Genomic DNA, 21,410 nt, shown 5'->3' with positions numbered 1-21,410 from the left:
ATATCTCTGGCTGACTTTTTTAAATGAACGCTTCTCCTGTGATCCACTTTTAAGTTTCTTGTTTTTTGAATAGATAAAACAAATCTCGCCACAATTTAGGGTATCATTAGATAGTTAAAGTATCGTACCCTATGTGTAATTACACTAATTAAAGATTAGTAACGTAACATGTCAATAATCGGGAATAAGAATAGCAATAATAATACAAAGGGCAAACAATTCCTTGCGTTTAAATGTGAGCAGTTAAAACTGACCGAGATTCAAACGTGTTTTGCTAGAACTAATAACAGGCAATGACGAAATTTCTCTCCATCATAAGAGATATATTACACATGCTAATGAGAGCAGTGAAAGACAATACAATCAGATTGGATTTTTCATTAGGCTCTGCAGACCCATAAACTCAGCATTGGTGTTTTACTATGAACTAGAAACAAGGAGGCGCTCTTAAACCTAAAATAAATCACAACATATATTCTTCTTCGACACCATCACCATTATAATTATGAAAATATGAACAGTAATACGCTGTAAGGAAACCCTTTAGCAGTATATCTTTCAAAAATTAATTTATATCTCGAGTTTTTCTAGTAATAACTGACATTTACATTCAGATTTCAGTCTGAGCTCAAACTAACAGCAACAGTTTACTGTGTTTTTTTTTTACACTGTTTCTTATCTTTTTGGTAAATAAGGCCATCATCTGGGGTTGTCTGTCCCTCAGGGCCATAGTGTGGGAAATGATTAGGGCCCTCTTCTGTTTCTCTCACTTACTCTCAGCCTCCTCAAGACTGTCTGTCCTTTCCCTTCGGCTTATCATGATTCTCTGACAGATCTGTCTTGAATGTTTCTTTTTGGTCTGTCCTTGTCCTTGTTTCAAATGTAATTCCTCTCATTGCTACACTTAGAGAAACTCTGGAAAAAATGGCTCATATAGTGATATCAATGCACATTTGTATGGAGCTAATAATATGCCAAAACAATCTGAATTTGAATTGTGTTAATTTGAATTATTGACAATTGTAATTTAATTAATCAGAATTTTTATATGCCGTTAAAATTGTTTTGAATTTGAATTTCTTAATTTAAATTTGAATTGCGTAACTTGAAAATTGAACTTCTAAAATGTAAAACATCTGAACTGAACTTAGATTCTGCTGAATCTGAATTTCACAATCTGAGTTTCTGGTTTTGAATTTAAGAATACTGAATTTGATGTTTTGAATTTCTTCATTTTGAAAACTTGAAACTGTATTAACTGTAGGTCTATAAAAAAATTCAGCCTTGAAAAATTCAGTTGTCTTAAATTTCATAAGTTCAATATTCAAGTTATGCAGTTAAAATTTAAATTGGGAAATTTAAATTCAAAACCATTTTAACGACATAAAAATTCAGATTTATTAAATTACAATTGTCGATATTTAAAATGAAGACAATTCAGATTGTTTTGGCATGTTATTAGCTCCATATTTTTGTCAGACGTATTATCTCAAGCTGAATTAAGAAATATTAGTAGGTCTATGTAGTAGGATGCAATTTTGCCTTTAGAAATATGTTATTTGAAATACAGCAAAGACATATTTGAAGGAAAGAAAATCTATATTAAAAGCATAGTTCACCAGAAATTGTAACATTTACTCACCTATTTATGTCTATGTTGAACACTAAAGAAGATATTTTGAAGAATGCTGGAAGCTGGTAATCATTGACTTATATATTTTTCATTTTTGGGTGAACTATTTCTTTAAGACATCCTTTAAAATGATTTTTTTTCTGCATTGGCCAGTCATTGGTAAATTTATTTGCACACACACACACAGATTACATTTTATAGAATGACCAATAATACAAAATATTTTCTTACATTACATAAGCATCGCAATTATGTGGCTATAGCTTGATTTTCTTCTTTGTATTTTTAAATGCTTGAACGGACTGATTGTGACATGAGGATTTTGCGGTAAGGGTGTGGTGAACATGCAGGGCTGTTGGAAACGGATACTGTTGTATTTCGGAGATATTGTGGGTTTTGCTGAACATGACTGATGAAGCTCTTACAAATGTGCTTAAGAAAGGGGAAACATTTTAACAGGCCTGGCATAATGTTTCTCTTGCAAAACTACTTTAACAGGTGTATTTTGTACTTTTGACTTGTAATTGACTCTGTGGTGGAAATGTAGGTGTATTTGAAAATAAATACACAGGCGTAAGGAAATACCTTATAGACCAAATAGTTCTGTTTTCCATTCTGACTGCGTTAGATGTTAATCAAACTGTATAATGGCTGAAAGGTGCAAGTGTTCAGTGGTAATCCATCAGCAGTTGGTTAACAACAACAAAATGTAGGCCTCTGTGAATATATTTTTCCTCATCTTAAATTTCATTTTATATCCATAGTTTATGTTACATAGTGTTTTTGTTTGTTTGTTTTTATTTCTGCATTTTTCATAGTAAATTTAAGTAGTTAAATCTTAATTATTTAATAAAAAAAATGAAAAAATGATTTATTTAATGAAAATTTAAAAATTAAACTTATACAATTTCAAATTCTACAGTAACAATTTAACAATTATATTTTAAGAAATTTGGAGGAATATTTTTGTTCCCCTCAAGTTATTTTTTATTCCTTTTATAATTTAAACATGGAAGAAAGTTTATGATAATATCTTTAAATATATAGAATATTATAATTAATAATAAGATTAATTATTTTTACTTTAAGTAAATTTAATAAATAAATAAAATGTTTGAGTTACACCAAACTTTTTTAAATGATTTACTGTGAAGTTTGTGTGTTTTCTTGTCCTTTTATAGCCTGGTTTATAATTCTGTGACAAGTGATCAGCATGACCCAAGGTGCGTGCAATATGCGTAGCTGTGCATTTATACTTCTGTGCGCTGTAAGTTTCTCTGCAATAACACTTCAGAAACACTAGCTGGCAGTAGGTGTTTGTTCCTCAGTGTTGAGTTTCTCCGCTGGTGTTTTGTTTTTTTCTGAACGCTACCTTAATGTACAAGTGGCTCAAACGTGCTCATTTTGACGCTGAAATCGGCGGACATGCAACAACTTAATCATAAGGTAAACACAAAACAACAGGATCCATCTGGGGCTCTCACCTACCGGCCACACTCGTCAGCGCTACCAAGGCGACCAATCACAGAGCTTGCGCTACGCATCGTTGCGACGTGTAGTTACATTTTGTGAGAGGTGCGCATCAACTTTGCCGACAGCCACGGCGAGGGCTATGCGTCCACGCGTAGGCTGTGCCATAGCATAAGCATGCACTTGACGCAGAAGTATAAATCAGCCTTAAGGGCCAATGGAGGAAATTTGGCCCCAACTCCCCTACTCTTTACGAGAAGTGCCATGGGATTTTTAATGACCATAGAGAGTCAGGACCTCAGTTTAATGTCTCATCTGAAGGACAACACCCACTGACAGTATAGCATCCCCTTCACTATACTGGGGCATTAGGACGCACACAGACTGCAGGTTGTCTGAGACCCCCTGTTGGCCTCACTAACATCTCTTCCAACAGCAACCCAGTTTTCCTATGTGGTCTATCTAGGTACTCACCTGGCTCATCCCTCCTTGGCTTCAGTAAGTAACCGCTCTTGGGCTGCAGGGTGAAATGGCTGTAGATGATTAATTAATGTGCATGTTTAATTTCAATAATCACTCAAGACATGCAGACTTCATTTTGTTTTTAAGTTCATGAACACTATAGCTCATATGCAGATATGATTCAATTTAAAGTCCAGTGTTTGATTTGTTTATCCAAAAATATAAGTTCTGCCATGTTCTCTGCTATACGATCCCATTTTTATTGCTGGATTCCAGGATTCTATTTTCAGCTTACAGTCCCAGTGAACTGGACATTGCTTCAGACTTTTCAGTGTGATGTAGTAACTGAAACAGAATACTAAGTAGGGGGCGGAGTCTTATTGTGTTGTTCCTCTTAACGTTCACTCACAGTAAATGAACAGCGAGTGGGGCGTGGCTAAGCATATTTCACCCTAGTCATTTTCATAATTTTGACTCATTTCAGAGTGGAACAAATGTTTTACCAAAACATAATAATTTTAAGTAAATTAGCTTGGATTAATTGTTCATGATGTGCCCTACCAAAAAAACAAACATTAAATTTAAATTCCAAACGGACATAAATGGAAATCACGGGGCCCTTATAATGAAACCAGCTCTTGGGCACTTGGTTGAATTAACATATGTGGCAAATCATGTTCAAATGCATGTATTTCATCAACTTCCTCTGAGGAAAGACCGAAGGAGCATTGAGACTTCTGTAATTGCAATCACAAGGATGATGGGAGACCCCATAGGGATGCATCTCAAGTATATATCAGCCTTTACGAGTGCTGCTAATCATTGGAGAATTAAACTGGTGTGCTACCGGTGTGTGGTTCTTATGCTGCTGGATTAAAAGCAAAGCCAGTATGGAGAAGTTTTATTTGCTGTGAACAAAACAACATATCTGCTTAGATGTGTGATAGTAAGCTTTGTTAAGCAGTGTCCATATTTCGACTGGGTCAACTCTTAGACGGTGATGATTAGAAAAAGCTCTGTTTGGCTTTCAGATTGTGTCCATAGCAAACACTTCCAGCCACGTATTTTGGTGTTGTGATCACTGTAACAGGCATCCTCTGCCATGGGAGATGTTTAGTCTGAGCTTTATGGGGCTGGTCTGCTCAATGTCAAGAAGCAAGGTTAAAGGGACAGTTCATCCCAAACATGAATATTTGCTGTTAATATATAACTGTTTTTGGTGCACAAAAGTGTTCTTGAAGCTTCGTATGATTACAGTTGAACCACTAAAGTCACATTGAATGTTTTTGGTTCATTTTCTGGACTTTGAATCTGGACTTGGGATTATTGCTTTATATAAAGAACGAGATTCGGATCTAAAATATCTTAATTTGTGTTCTGAAGATAAATGAAGGTCTCAGGGGTTTGGAATGCTACGATGGTTTAGTAATTATTATTAACAGAATTGTATTTTACTGATTAAACTGAAACATTAAATCCATACCAATGGGTACCACCATTTTGAGAGTTAAACAAACATACACAGGCAAGCAAAATGAATACCCATAACTCCAGATGATATATTGAAATCTTTATGAAGGAAAAAAAGAAAAAAACTGATGTATCATCACGATGTAGAGTGATTTTTTTACCCTCAAATTGCTGGCTCCTCTTGACTTGTATTTTATGACCCACCAAGGACCATGTTTTCAGCTAAAAAATCTTGTTTGATCTTGTGCTGAAAAAAGAAAGTCATCAACATCTAGAATGGCCTGAGGGTGACTAGCAGCATTTTTTTCAACTTTGATTAATCTGTCACAATACATATGGTGAATGCTTTCTGGAAATTTCACAGAAACATCAAACCATGACTTGGCCTTAGTAATATAGAGTGAACATGCAGCTCAACTCCTTGTTCAAGCTCTTGTTCTCTCCAAACTGGATTACGGCAACTCTCTACTAGCCGGGCTTCCAGCTAACTCCATCAAGCCTCTTCAACTGCTCCAGAACGCAGCAGCACGAGTGGTCTTCAATGAACCTAAACGAGCACATGTCACTCCGCTGCTAGTCCATTTGCACTGGCTGCCAGTTGCTGCTCGCATCAAATTCAAAGCTCTGATGTTTGCATAAAGTGACTTCTGGCCTTGCTCCTTCTTATCTGCTCTCACTTCAGCAGATCTATGTGCCCTCCAGAAACTTGCGTTCTGTGAATGAACGTCGCCTCGTGGTTCCATCCCAAAGAGGGAAGAAATCACTTTCGCTCACGCTCACGCTCAATCTGCCCAGTTGGTGGAATGAACTACCTAACTGCATCAGAACAGCAGAGTCACTTGCTGTTTTCAAGAAACGACTAAAATCTCAACTATTTAGTCTCCACTTCACTTCCTAATCTGCAATTGCCTCTCTGGATATACCACTAACTGTACCAAAAAAAAAATACTAATACTACTAATACTTTCCTTCTTAGACTTTACAGACCTGAAACTTGCCTATAGCACTTATTCACTGTTGCTCTTAGTTGTGTAAATTGCTTCCTTGTCCTCATTTGTAAGTCGCTTTGGATAAAAGCGTCTGCTAAATGACTAAATGTAAAATGTAAATGTATACCAAATTTAATTTGTTTCAGGTTTTGCGACTCAATGAAATCTTTATATAGTTCTTATATTCACACATATGCATCACATCCTAGAGCATCTTGCATTATTTCCCTCTCAATAACACCTGGAGTGAACGACTGTTCTCGGAAACCGATGAAGTGATGATCTGTGGCGTAACTGTCCCTGAGCTATTATATCAGCAATTTAATACAGATTTGACTCCCACACCGCGTTCCAAAGCCAGAAACCACATTTCTGCTGAGGTATTGGTACAATTTGAAAGAGTTCCAGGGAAATTTAAAAGTGTGTTGTCGTCATGCAGCTTTTGTCAACCACAAATTCCTGCTTCTTATTGCGGTTGTTTATTCGCACAAGTTTTGGTTCAACGCAGGCTTCTGTTAATGTATCAACTTTCATAGGCTGAAGGTTTGATTTTGATATCATGCTAGCTTAAACAAGAAGGTCTAGCTTAAAAATATTTAGAATGTTTAAAATGTTGCAATTCTACCCAGCAAGTATTTTTTGTTTTAAATAGATGTCTAATGGATGTCTAATAGACGTCTAAACATAGTCATCTTGGCTAAAACCAGGCTAAATTTGGGCTGTCATTGAAAATCTAATAGGTGTCTAAGAATAGCCTAAAACTAGACTAGTAATATAGAGTCTGTCTAATCTGTCTATTTGATGACTAATCTAGTTTTGGGCTATTCTAAAATGTCCATTAGATTTTCACTGACAGCTCAAGTTTAGCCTAGTTTTAGCCAAGTTGTCTACGTTTAGATGTCTATTAGACGTCTATTAAACACAAAATTGTTTGTTGGTGTACTCATTTCCTGAAATTACACTTTAAATCATTGAAAAGCTTGGTTTGTTCTTGTAAATATTCTGAATTATTAAAGTCATAATTTTGTCTTAGTATTGCAAGTTTGTTAAAGGTTTGGTATGATGCCTTTTTCTTTCCTATTAACTATAACACACACTCTGTAGCTGTCATACAAATAGTAAACACAAATATCCGAAACGCATTATACTGTTGACAAGTGTCAAACACTCATCAGTCCTTAGTTAAATAAGAATTAGTACATATTTAGTGGCAAAATCTCTTTTGGCTTTCAGTCCAGTCTCGTCACCAAGTATGCTTTAAAAGGCTCTTTGTCTGTTTGTTCTTGAACTTATTCTTCGCATACATGTGATAGCATACCACAGTTTAGACAGCTGTTTGCAATGTGTTGTGCTTGTCCTGCTCTGCTGCTGAAAAACTAAAGATGTCTGGTGCATATGGATAATGGTAAATCACCGAACTAGGAACATGACATGTTATTTCAGCCCTGAAATAATTTGTTCTCTGCCCCTTTTTTAAAGCAGATATTGTGTTCAGTGCAAGTCTTACACCTCACAATATATGATGAAAAATGAAACTGCTACACAAGCAAGCATTAAAAATGAAACCCATGTCAGCAAGAAAATAAATCAATAAATGTTGCTCACTATGGCAAGTATTGTTCACCTTTTCTCGAAGTAAATGTTGTGTTCACCTGGTCAAAAATGTGTAAACTCAACAGTTAGGTTTGAAAAATTGTCAGTTTAATGGCATTTTAAAAGGATTTCCCATTGGGCTTACTAATAGCCTACTATTAATTCATCTATATATATCCAGTGCAAATACATCCAGTAATTAAGTAACTAAATGAGATTTTTTGTTTTTGGATGAAATGCTAGTTGTCATGAGAAAATATGATAAATCTTAATTAACAAGTGCTAGGTTAATTAACAATGAACTAGGTTTTCCATAAGAAAGAAAATGATTTTTAAATATCCACAGAGAATTTTTTTTTCCAGTAGGCTACAAACTTTGAGTTTCTACTGACACTCTTATTGTAAGTGTGGAATATGTGGGTAACAATATGTAGACACTGTACTCTTCCAGAAATGTGTCATGCCATGAATAAATTATGCAGATGGCTGTTACAGTTTTTGTTGCTGTTTTAACATTTACTGTTTCGCTGCAGTCTGCTTTTATCCATCATGTATACAGTAGGTATTGTATTTACAAACAAAATGTTACTTTCTTTAGTCATTTTTAGCACAAAATAATCGGAAAAACTCACTTAAATGTGTTATTGCTTCATTTTTTTTTAAGTTTAATCAATCTATGCTGTATCCACTTTTTTATAACATTAAAACTATTTCTTTTGTATTTCATGTTTTGGTTACTTATATTTAAACATAGTCCGTGTAACTAAAGAATTTAAATGAAACATGATTAATATAGAAATATGCTAAAGACATGTTTAGGATTGTTATTCAAAGAGAACAAACGTGTTTACAAGTAAAACTTGTGAATTATGTTGTATTTCGAAATACTCGAAATTGGAATGGATATTTTCCCAATCTCCCACAAGCACTCCAGTAACCCAAGGAAACCACTTAATACTACAGGCATTATATTCATGTTCAAATATGGAGCTATTCTGGCCTGTTTTTTCCTGAGGAAGGATGGGGGATCCATCAGGCGAAATAGCTACGTATGAAACATGAAAGGCCCTTATTTTAACCTCGCTTAATTTGCCATTGCAGCTTACCGAGTAAAGTTCAGCTCCATGTGGTTCGTGTGAAGGGTCTGTTTAGTTTCGTGTGTGTTGAGGCTGCATGAGCGCGAGAACGCTGAGAAGAAGCGAGTGGGGGCAAAACAATCCCGTCCCCACGGCAACAAGCTCAGCCTTTCTGCCAGAGACAAGCTTCTCAAGTAGGGAGGGATTTACCCCGCTGGAGAGGACATGCTTGGAAGTTTAGGGAAAAGTTCCAGGTATTACCGGCAAATCGATGGGTTTTTGCAATCGTAACGAGTGTTTGTAAGACGCTGAATAAAATGGCTCGAACGGTGGGACGATTCGTTCAGGTAACGTAAAACTTTAATTCTCTATCTTGCGGGGTTGCAATGTATGTTAATGAGGATAGACAATCGCAAACAAAGGTTGTGCTTCAAAAACTTGTACGCTTCCTTATTCGGAAGTTTTTTTTTTTTTATCGTCGTTGAATTTATCGTCATTTCTGAATGTGTGACTCCTCAGAGAGTTTAAAACATGATGCCCGAAATCCTAGTCTAGTTACAGCTCACTAGGTTTAGGGACAACCACATTAAATAGACGTTTCATGTTTATAAAATGTTTTCAAAATCTGGATTACGTTAAAAATGTTTACCTTATTTAGTAATACGAATGTTGGTTGTTTATTCAAACGTTTAATAGTTTGTTTTAGAGTTATTTTATTTACTTAAGAAATTGTTTGGTGCTCCAAGGTCAAGTCTAGTTTGTCTTTCTCTGATAGACATAACGTTTATAAACTGCTATAGTAGTTGTTTTTGAGCAGAGCATGTCTGTACCAATGCCAAGGTCATGGATTCAATTACCAGGGAATGCTAAAATATACCAAAAAAACTAGGATGAATCCAATGTTAGCCACTTTATGTATATTTTTCTAATGCATAAATGTGAATATAATGTAAAATGTTGAATGAGATTTGACTGTCATCGGATTAACCCTTTTTTAAGGGCCCGCTTCAGTCATTTCCACTAAAATCATGCAGTTATTTGAGCACACCCACAGACATGTACACATGAAGGTTACACGATCACTACTCAAGTATATAGTGCCCCCTGCTTTCAGCTTTGGCAGCTACCGCAGCTGCACTCCCTTTTTTCTGAACTTTAGGAACAGACCGTCTATTGTGCTATTGGAACAATGACCCTTCCTTCTTATTGGTCTGGATTGTCAGTTCAACCATGGGAGCCACTCTGTTCTCTGTCCAGTGCTTGCGCAATATAGATCAGGGTGGGATGTCACCAAACCTTGAACAAAATAAACCGCCCTGCAATCATCATGTGTATCAAACCTTTTCACAGAGTTAAAACGTAGTTGATCCATAGCTTGTCATTCTAGTGTGTCATACACACACTGTGCCAGCTGTAATAACAGTGATGCAAGGACTTCTATTTTCTCTGCCTCTCTCTAGTCAAACAACATATTACATCCCATTATGTAGGATTTTCATTTTTTGTTTCCAGAAACTTGTTTTTGAGTTGTTTTTCTCATAAACACAGTCAGTTATGTCTTATGTGCATGTATACAGTATGTGACGTGCATCAAAATATTGGATCTGTGCATTTATTCTATAATAAATAAATATTTAAATGCTGATTACGTTCAGTTTGAAAAGTAATGGAGATGAGTTTTACTAGATTGCAATGTTTAATGCACTTTAATTGTTTGATTTAGTAGCTTGGTAAAATAAATCCTTAGTTACTATACTTTGTTATTGCATTTATTTTTTAAGAACATACTTAAAAGCGATTTATGCATGAGCAAACATGACTATAACAAAGGAATAGTTTACCTTGTAAAATCCTTTCAGTGAGGCACAATGAATGGACATCATTGCCTTTAAGGGACTGCACACTGTGGTTTTTGTTCTGACGCACCTGTAATTTCCGGACAGTTTACAGAGGAAACAAGTTGTGACTTGTTTTAATATTTGGATGACTGACCTTCAAATTACATGATGTAGTTAAAATGTGTCATATCTAAGCCTTAATAAAACACTTCACTATCATCCCATGTCTGAGGGATGTCCTTGAGTAAGTTTTCAAGTCTAGGGTTGAAGTCATAACAAGAAACTTGGTGTATAGTTGTGTCATAGGTATTACTCAGAAAAAGCACCCATCTGCCACCTGTCAATCCAGAGTAGGATGTGATCATGCAAGGTTTTCATGAGTCAGTGTAATTTGGGGATAGAACTTAGGTTCCTTGTTGTTGTGTAACATCTTCTAAGTCTCTGAGATACTCTGTAAACTACTAGCATAATAGACTGTGACACACAAGTCTGATGCATCAACATATATGTCTGGTTTCCCTGCATGACTCAAATTGGTTTTTGTTTAATAGATTACTTCAAGATACATGTATTCTTCTCTTATGATTAGACACTGCTGTTTAATCTTTTTGTAGGAACTTATTTGTTTTTTTAGGATTATTTAATGAATAGAAAAAGCATCATTTATTTAAAATGTAAATACACTACTGTACCTAACAAATGTCTTGTCGTCGATCCCAGTTGTAAGAGCAACAAATAATAACTTCTAGTTGATCATTTGGAAAAGTGGCTGAAGGTATATTTTTTTAGACGAATCATCTATAGCAATCATCACCAATACTTGAAACCTGCATAGACCTAAAATTCTCACAGAAATCATTCAAGTTTGGTGAAAGAAAAATCATGGTTTGGGGTTACATTCAGTATGGGGATGTACGAAAGATCTGCAGAGTGGATGGCAACATCAACAGCCTGAGGTATCAAGAGATTTGCGCTGCCCATTACATTATAAACTACAGGAGAGGGCAAATTCTTTAGCAGGATAGCGCTCCTTCTCATGCTTCAGCCTCTACACCAAAGTTCCTGAAAGCAAAGAAGGTCAAGGTGCTCCAGTATTGGCCATCCCAGTCGACAGATATGAACATAATTGCATAATTGAGCATATCTGGGGTAATATGAAGGAGGAGGCATTAGCCTCTTTCACACATACAGACCTTTCCGGAAAATTATCGGCAATTTTCCGGAAAGGTTGTATGTGTGAACAGGTCCTTTTTGAAAATACTGGTAAATTCGTTCTGGCTATTTTTTCCGGAAAGAGAAGTTGTAACATTACCGGTAATTTGCCGGAATGCTGCGCTGTGTGAATGCAGAAGGAAGATTGCCGGAAAGAGTGCATGCACATCTAGAACGTGCTGACGTGGACGTCGATCGAAATTTATGCTCAATTTCGATTATCGAATCAAAAAATAGAATCGTCGATGCTGCCACGCCCCCATGTCACGTCAGCTTGGCTTGCCAAGCAGGAAAAAAACAGGCTTGTTGAGGTGCTTGTTAAACTGCAGAAGCAGGAGACCCGTCGACAGAACTTAAACCCTCTCCTCTTTCAATGAAGTCGCCGGTGTGTAAGCATTTTGTATTTCCAGTGAGCTATGTTAACAACGTTCGTGTTGTCGCCAAAAAACAGTTTTGCAAGCTCTGCTATGTACGTATTACGTACGGTTCGACCGATAGACAACACCGGCATCGCGATCCTCTGCCCGCCCCCGTTGCAAATCCATTCGCGAAAAGCACACACTCAGGCCCTGTTTACACTGTCTTTGTTTTTAAATGGCATTTTAGAACGACAACGATTTGACATCCACAGTGGCGTGTAGCATTTCTAAACAGCCCTCCTTCCTCTCTACCTCTGAAAATGCACATCACGTGACCACACAGACACAGACGCACATAGCCATGCGCTCGAGAGAGCAGGTCCAGGCAGTCAGAGGACTGCTTCAATCTTTCACTCACTTGTACTTAGTCATTTTAGCGAACACTTCAGATACTGTTGGCTGGTTCCTGTTGGTTGTGCGTCTTTTTTACCGACGCCATTATAACGACACAGATCACTACCTATTCACGAGTCCCGCAGAAAAAGTGATTGACAGGTCGTAATTATGTGTGTATCTTGCCTTTATTCATTTACTGTATGATTTGTTTATGGGTAAAAAAAAGACCATGCAGGTCAGGTAGTTTAAACGGTAGGCTACAAATAACTAATTGGTCATTAATTAATAAATTATTCATAATCAAAAATAGAATAGAATCGTGCCTTTAGAATCGAAAATGTAATCGAATCGAGAATTTAGAGGATCGTGACACCCTTACTACTTTAGCCAATCAGAACAGTCAGACGCGTTTATGTCCTCGCGGTTTACGAGAATAAAAGCCTTTGAATATTTTCCCAGACACTTTTAGCTGCTAAAAGTTAGCCAGATAACATTTATATGTTCTTCTTAATGCCAACTGTGTAAATAATCATCAATAAGATGCTTATGATAAGTCGTGGTTTGTTTACCATTCAAGCTTTGCGTGTGCCTGTGAAACAGCCTGTGAGCGCCAGCACACGCACATATAATGAACATCTCGACATGCGAAAGTTATCCTGCATGTGTTTACATCGAAGTTGTTCACAATACTGATCATCCACAGAGTTTGTAATGTAGTCAAATGTTTACAAATACAAGCGCAGCCGTTTAAGGCTCATTTGTGGTGAATGATGTCAGAATTTACCGGTATTTTGGAATAGATGTGTGAACGGTCTTTTCTGAAAAAATTCCGTAACATCCTCGCCTGTGTGAACAGCGCTTTTTTGAATATACCGGTAAAGTCGTTCCGGAAATTTTCCGGATATTTAGCGGTATCACTGTGTGAAAGGGGCTATTGAAGATGAATCCAAAGAATCTTGATGAACTCTGGGAGTCCTGCAAAAACGCTTTCCTTGCCATTCCAGATGACTTTATTAATAAGTTATTTGAGTCATTGCAAAACTTGGATAGGCGACCAGACTTTTGTCATGTAGTGTGTGTTGTGACCTCAAAAATGTCTTTGTTGTCACTTAATCAAATTTTAAGAAAAAATAGCATTAGCGATCTCAAACATTTGGTTGTGCATATAATCTAAGACATATGATAACATTGTTTAAAATACAGTTTTAAATTTAGAATTTTTTTTTTTTTGCTAGAATCAGTGATGATTATTGAAGTGAAAGTTTATATAAGTCACATTATGCAAGTAAAGGTTGGTCAAAGATTTTGTTAGTATTAGGGTTGCATGATTCTGGAATTAGGTACAAATCAGTACTGAAATTTTACAATTGTTCATTTGCGCAAACAGTTGAGCGCTGTTAAGCACGTTCTGAAACACAGCTAATTTACCATTATGTTTATGTTCTCAATAGAAATGACTGCAATTGGCCATGAAGGTCATCAGTTCACTGAACTGTCCCTGTATCTTAGGTTACACTCAGTAAACAGCGGTGGGTTCGATGACCTTCACGACCAGTCATTTCTGTTGAGCACATGAACACAATGGCAGATCAGCGGTGTTTAAGAACATGTTCAATAGCGTCAAATGTAAGCAGGAAATGGACGTTTTAAAATTTCAGTATCGATTGGTACCGAATTCTAGTTTCTTGACATCCGTAGTTAGTATTAGCATTGCAACTCTCAACTTATGTCTTTTAACAGTGTTTCTTAAACAAAGTTATTGTGCTACTTTAGTATTTAGTGTTTGTTACTTTGGAAACTTGAATTGCATATTACTGTTAACTTTTCTATAAAAAACAGCTAAACAAAAGAAACCACAAACAGGTTTGAAACGAAGGGAAATAAGAGCAATAAATGAAAACACCAATTTATTTTTAACCAAACTATCCCTTTTAAAATAATATTTGCATTGACTGGGGTTTCATACAACCTGTATAAGGTTTTAGCTCAGCATGAGCAACTGTTCTGTCTTCAGTCTGCCTGATAAAAGATAATATTTACTCTGTAAATCCTGATAAGTACAGTATACTCAATTGTTTAAGGAAAACACTGCTTCGAGTCTCATGAACCGAATGCACCCATGTTTCCGTATACATGTTTCTATTTTTAGTGATCACATCGTAGAATGTTATTACGATACAAATAAGGTTTTACTTTGCAGATTTGATTGGAATCAGAAAGAAACCAAAGAAAGCCAGCAATTTGTACATTTCACAAACAGTGCAAATGAACACTGAAATTAAATTAGACCCGTTTGCCACTCGTTTCCAGATTCCTTCTTGTCACTTTCATTCCGCAGTTTCCTCAATGTGTGAATCTCTTTTTTTTGCTTTTGACTTGGAACACTGAAAGAACTGTAAACAGCTGAAAGTCAGGCAAGACAGAGACTGAAAAGGGTTTAAAAATTAGTTCCATCTGGCCTGTCCAGTCAGCATTCTGGGAGCAAGGAATCGTGGGTATTGTGTGGGGAGCGTGCAGCTGCTCAGAGCTGTGACAGGCCAAGTTCCACAGTTTGTGAAAGGCTCAAAAGGAAAGACGTATAAGCAGCTCGATAGGGTACAACAGTTCCCTCCACCCCACAGCCCCCCCGACCCGGAGACAAAACTTCTGTCATTATTCAAAAGCTTTACGGACTTGGGATTGAAACCGAGTGAAAGGGAAACAAAAGACACCCCATTCTTATTCTCTGCCTCTTCCTTTTTCCCCTGTCAGACTTTTCAGGGAAATTTTAATTAGCAGCACCCGAGGGATTCGTCCAGGTGGGAGCTTGTTTAAAAACCTCTTCACAATAACACAGACGCATTGATCATCTTTCCTTGCCTCAATCTAAACACAACGTGCTTGGCTGATAACGGCAGCATTAGCGGACCTCGTCCAGTATATAAATCTAAGCAAGAGTCCTGATGAGGTCCATATGACGATGCAAGCTAAGAGCTTAGAAGGAGGGGGGGGGGCTCTCTTTCCATTGGTATTTATGCTGTAATCTTACCCCATTCTCACACAGTCATGTCTGATTTGGTAATAACAACATAGACTTGGAGTTTACAGGCTATGAGGAAAGAAAGTAGGAAGAGTAATCGTCTCTAGTGCATAATGGTCTCTGGTGAATGCATTCATTGCCTCTTAGGGGTTTATAAGTGTAGGAGCATTGAAAATGTACAGCGCTTAATGGTCTGCTGCTTGTTTTAGAGATGTTAAAGGCTTTGTGGCTGATCATCTGGGACCGTTATGGTAAATGTAGGGTGAATTAGGATTATTGGGACCCCTTAGATCACATCACAGTAAATTGGAAAGTGCAAAAATCCCAAAACACCATAATAATACCCTGTCGACACATAAATTGTAGTAGATTCGTAGAGATTGTGTGGTGCGGAAGACATGAAATCCGCTGATTAGTTGCAAAGTTTAACCGTCATCTGCATTGTTGCAAATGGTAAAACGTTCGACTTTCATTGCGCATTCAGAAAGTCAAATCTCAAATTGTGTAGGACAAGATAAATAGTTCTTTATTGTAGTTCTCTATGAAATATTGGTTGAATACACACAGTTTTGTGTGAATACCTGTTTTGTTTATTATCCTCATAAAGTATTTTCCAACATAGGCTCATTCTGAAAATGTAGCCCTACATACATTTCTGGATATCACAAATAGGGATGCAACGATTCTAGTTTTTGGTTGTGCAATTATAGTCTGAGAAATGATCACGGTTATCATGATTATTATGCATTCATTAATTTCAAAACACTACTAGTATAGAAAATGACTTGAAAACTCCTTATATTTTCAAGTGTTATTTATTGCTGCTCAGTAACCAATTAATACAGCACATAATAATTAGGGCTGTAACGATACACCAAACCCACGATTCGGTTCGTATCACGATTTTTGACCCACGATTCGATTCGTATCACGATTTTTTATTTATTTTTTTTCGTGTGGGGTGGGAAAAAAAGATTTTTAAAACAATTTTTTAATTAAATAACATTTGAAAAATCTTTATAAACTAAACATCAAAGAACAATATTAACTATGCAAATTATTAACAATATAAATAGCCATATATAAAATAAATAAATAGCCAAAGCTATATCACTTCTGTTTTCTTTGTAACAAAATACTGTTGAAAAACCAAACAGAACTAAACTCCATTGTGTAGATGGTTCAAGCATGTTGAAAATTATTTTTCAATCAAGTTCTCTTACATAGAAAAAGTAAATTAAATAGCTACTAGGGATGCTCATTTCGTTAATTTTGCTAACCGACAACCGCCGCTCATTAATCGGTTATTAACGGATAACTGGTCAGATTACTATTAATTTTATATTAAACAAATTGACGTGTCTATTTCGTGTATGACACATTTAATATTGCATTTTAAAATACTGATTTATTTTTATATATTAATAGTGGAACAGAACAACAGAGCATCTTCACGCACCTGCAGTGTTTAGCACAGAAGAGCAGAATAATCTAAATAAAATGAATAAAATAAATAGGACTGCCCTAAATTATTTTCACTTAAATAATTAATTTATATTAAAAAACGAAAATACTGACTTATTCTTTTTAATAACCGGCATAGGCTTTTTTTTCCAATCATATGTTTTTTTCTTCCGTCAAATAAAAATAGCTGACTTCCTCAAACTGCTTGATCCACGGAAAATATGCATTTATTTAATGCCCCGCTGTTATTATTATAATCACAAAACCTTTACATTTTTAATAGAAATCATTATTTTAAAGAATATGTCCTGATATAGCCTATGGTTTCCTCTCTCTCCCTCGTGGTTCAAGTGCGCGCGCTGCGTGATGAAAAGACAACAACACGCGCGCATATGTAGACTTTTTGTAAACAGTTTGTTTAAATATGATGTTGCATTGATCTGCGTACATGCTTTAAGCTGTAAAATAAAAAGTAAAGCCTACTTGTTGCGTTTATTACGCAGATCCAGGTCAACATAAGCGCTGGTTTAGTATCAACAGGTCTGTATCAAACAGCCATATTCTTCTTCCATTTTGCTTCTTTAGCAAATGCGTCTGTATAGGCACGGGTTATACGTTATCGTCCCGCAAATTAAGTATGCCTTGCAGTTAAACAAGTGGCCGAAAACGAGGCGCACCGCACTGCCTTTATGTTGACAAGGAAAAAAGAAGAGGCGCGGTCCTCTTATGAAACGACTGAATCAGCTGGTTATCGATTGTGCAAAAGTGTTGCTGTCTGTGGTGTTACAATTGTAATATTTAATACTGTTGTTATATTCAAGATTTGTATATTCATACAGCTCTGGTATAATCGTTGTTTTAAGTTATCCTTTCAGAGCGGTGTTAATGCGTCCTGAAGTAAAGCGAAACGGCTATAAACTCCAGCAAGATAGAGTAATTATATGAAGAGCCGTATATATACCTTTATCTCTAAATAAAGTATAACTATAGAAACTGTGTTTATTTTAGCTGAAAGCTTCGTCGTGTTTTCTGACCTCAAGTAGCCTATCGCGCACCTGCCACTCTCAAAGGTTCAATCAGAAAGCGCACAGCACGGTTACAGAAAAGTTTGCGCTGTTACCTGACATCTGGTGAATGCCCATCCCTCTCTGCGCAGCCACATTAACAGTGTGAGCAAATCATCGTATATGCGCTGAAAATCCGGCCGCTTTGACAGCATTGGCAATGTTTCTGGCGTTGTCGGTTGTCAAGCGGGGTTAAGTTGGTTTTGTTTTTGATATTCTTGACACATTCAGACGGCCCCTTACTAAGAGCTCCGTGCGAGCTCTCCCGGCTAAATATTGCGAGGGCTTAAACGGAGCAGTGCTTGTAATGTCGAACGAAAAAAAGTGTTAATTAGCTCAACTTTTGCAGGCACGCGTGACGTTATTGGAAAGGTAGTCACGGGGTGTGTCGCGATTCTCCCTTATCACACCGCGACACAGGATCGTAGATCTGAGTGTCGCGATTTCGATTTTATATCGTGTATCGTTACAGCCCTAATAATAATAAATGATATTTTTATTATAATAATAATTAAAATAATTTATTATAAAATATTTCATAATAAAAAAGTCCTACTGTTATATGAAAAATAAATCTATGTTTTGCATAAAAAAATTAAGCATTGCAGTAAGAAATATTAATTTAGCTCTGTCAATTTAATAAACAAATAATATTTCTGCTACAAAACATAAACGTAATATTATAATAAATCAATTCAATGCTAAGAGCTGCAAAGCAGTCTTCAGTAACTAAATAAAAATAATCTGCATCTCAAGAAAGAACGGACAAAAGAAAGAAAAAAAAATCTCACTTCTACCACTGTTTTAAGGTTTTAGTTTTGGTCTGTGTAATTTTAAACAAAGTCTTGTTATGCGCCGATTTAGATTTTTTCTGTGTTTTTGAAAAAAAAAGCAGGCGAGGCAGCCGACGCAATATATGAGAGGGCAGAGCAGGATCCTCGCGATGACCACCTGCGCAATACCATTCATGAGCCGCAGTTTTAGTTTAAACTACGGTTGTCGTGATACCATTAATTAATCTGATGATACTTTACCAGCTGAAGTATCACGACACCAAGTAGTATTGCCATACTGTAGTTTAAGGCTCAACTTATAAAGTAAACTGTCTGAAATACTGTATATTATGTTATAATAGGCCTACTTGAATTTAATTCATAATTTCCTTAAGGTCATATTATTTGCACCTCACTTCACCTAAAATTTATTCATTATTTATTTATTTATTTTTTGTAGAAAAGTGATCAACAAAAAAAAAAATTAAAATAAAGATACAAATTATACCGAATGAAATTTATACAATTTTTTTCTTTTTTTCCAACAAAATTATTTATTTTTTTTAGTATTATCAGGTAACAATGCAAAGTAATTCAATATTTTACTTAGTGAGCGGTTCTTTTAAAGAGATTGTTGCGGTTGTAGCTACTAAATCATATTAACAGGAACAGAAATGATCCGATTTAAATGTGCTTTTGAACTGAAGCATTAAAAAACATGCAATAGGCTACCATAAAAAGTGCCAATTCTACACAGTTTTGCAACCTTAAATGGCTCCAGAGACTATTCAAATAAAATGGTCTATTGTTGCACAATTGTGTGAACATTTTTTATCCATTGTAGATAAACCAATAACGAGGTTACTACCGTTTACAAACTACAGTGGCACTGCTAGTATTTTGGAGCAATAGTATGGTGATACTACCATAGTACCCTACTGTATTGTAGGGTGTTGGAAAAGAAAATAATTGAATATGTATTTGTAATTGGCATGGGGCGGTATACGTTTCTGAGGGTATAATAACCTTGGATAAAAATACCACAGTTTTACAGTATCATAGTATTGTGATTACAAAAGTTCTAAAAGAAGGTAAAGTTCTTTTTAAATGTCTGGTTAAAACAACATCAACAAAAACAATGTTTTTTCCCCCATTGAACACAATATATTTTATTTTAGGAAACATTTATAATATTTTGGAACAGTAAAGAGGTTAGGCTAAATAGTTAAAATAAATAATTGACTTTTGCTTTCTTCCTTAATTTCAAAAACACAGATTTTTTTTTTTTTTTTGAAGCCTTTCATCTCATGTGCAGTGTGCACAAATATTTTGACTGGACAACTTTTTCTGTTCTTGTCCAATGTGTTGTTTAATTAACCGATGGAAATAAATAATTCAATGGTCAATGATCAGCAAAACAAGCAAAGCTTCAACCCTAATTTTATATGACCTCCATGGCTGAATAGCCAAAAAAATATCCCCTATCCTTTGTGTCATGTTTATTGACATTAAATAAATCCCTCCCTGTAAGTTGAAGAATTCCTCCTCTTTCAGAAACTCTTATGTGTTGAATGTGCGCTTTGATGGATGGGGCAAATATTAGTGCATTCCTTTTGAATAGTGCGCTGCTCCGCTAGCCAGTTGACCTGTCGGCGCTGACAAGGCCGTGGCCAGGTGGTCTCATCTTGAACCCTGAACATTCCTCACAGTGTCACTCACCCGAGGAAGCTGGTCAGATAGTGCTTGCTTGAACCACTGATAAAGCAGCTTACTTTTTAACCAAACTCTGTTCAAGGACACATGGAACAAAGATGTTCTGTCTTCTGTTCCTGTAATTGCTAATTGAGAGGAGCTTGCTTCATGACTGTGGAGCTGTTTAGTCATGACGTCAATTTGTGGCTCATCCCAGAAGTCTAGTTCACCATCAACCCCCCTGGTGTTTTTAATGGGGTTTAAAATAGCTTTTATTGATTTAAGAGTAAAATAAGAAATAAAGAGACTTTCTCACTGGGTTTTGATAGTGTGCATAAACACAGTCGGGTAATGCATGCAAGACATACTCAATCTCAGAGAATTTGTGAGCACTAATGTCTTTGTACTCATTTAAATTATAATGCCCAAAGTACACATAACAATTCATGTGCACTGTAAAGTCTGTGTACAGTGCATGTGATGTGAATTTTGACATCAGCGCAGAATAAATGTACTGAACAACATGCACTCATATAGCTTACACATATTCTATCAATTGTTTTTGCATTTCACATTTGGGAAAGAAATAAAGTTCTAGATAAAACAAGATACACAAGTACTATTAAAGAGCCCTCGATTATGGGTTTTTAAAAATGACCTTCCATGCAGTGTGTGACACAGCTCTAAGTGAAGTGAAATATCAGGTTAAGGCTTAAATCTGAAAGTGCGCCCTGTTTAAAACCATTGATTCATCCATAAAAGAGTCGACTCATAGTGGTTCGAATGAATCACCATTGTAACCAGTCTTTAGTCGTGTCGGCGTGATGTTGATATGGAATTTAAGCCCCGCCCATTTGTTGTGTGAGCAGACCTATAGATATATATTTACACAGCCCTATA

At 36.1% G+C, this 21,410-nt stretch overlaps 1 protein-coding gene across 16 annotated transcripts in view; it reads left to right on the top strand.

The window, feature by feature from the left end:
• dennd2b (DENN domain containing 2B) overlaps positions 1-21,410 on the top strand; it is a 96,156-nt gene that overhangs the window by 110 nt on the left and 74,636 nt on the right. For 5 of the 16 annotated variants that reach the window (XR_015494585.1, XM_087258833.1, XM_087258830.1 and 2 more), the window contains exon 1: positions 8,886-9,040. The exons of 5 other annotated variants lie outside the window; for them this stretch is intronic. The gene's annotated coding sequence lies outside the window, so the exon portion shown is untranslated. Of the gene's footprint in view, positions 1-8,885; positions 9,041-21,410 lie in introns of those variants that run through there. 6 more of the 16 variants (XM_087258831.1, XM_087258836.1, XM_087258832.1 and 3 more) reach the window with 2 other exon arrangements.

Source organism: Danio rerio, chromosome 7 (genome assembly GCF_052040795.2).
Source record: "Danio rerio strain M-AB ecotype USA chromosome 7, GRCz13ab, whole genome shotgun sequence".
Lineage (NCBI taxonomy): Eukaryota > Metazoa > Chordata > Actinopteri > Cypriniformes > Danionidae > Danio > Danio rerio.
Note: the sequence above shows the minus strand (reverse complement) of the source record. Positions and strands in the feature narration are given on the sequence as shown.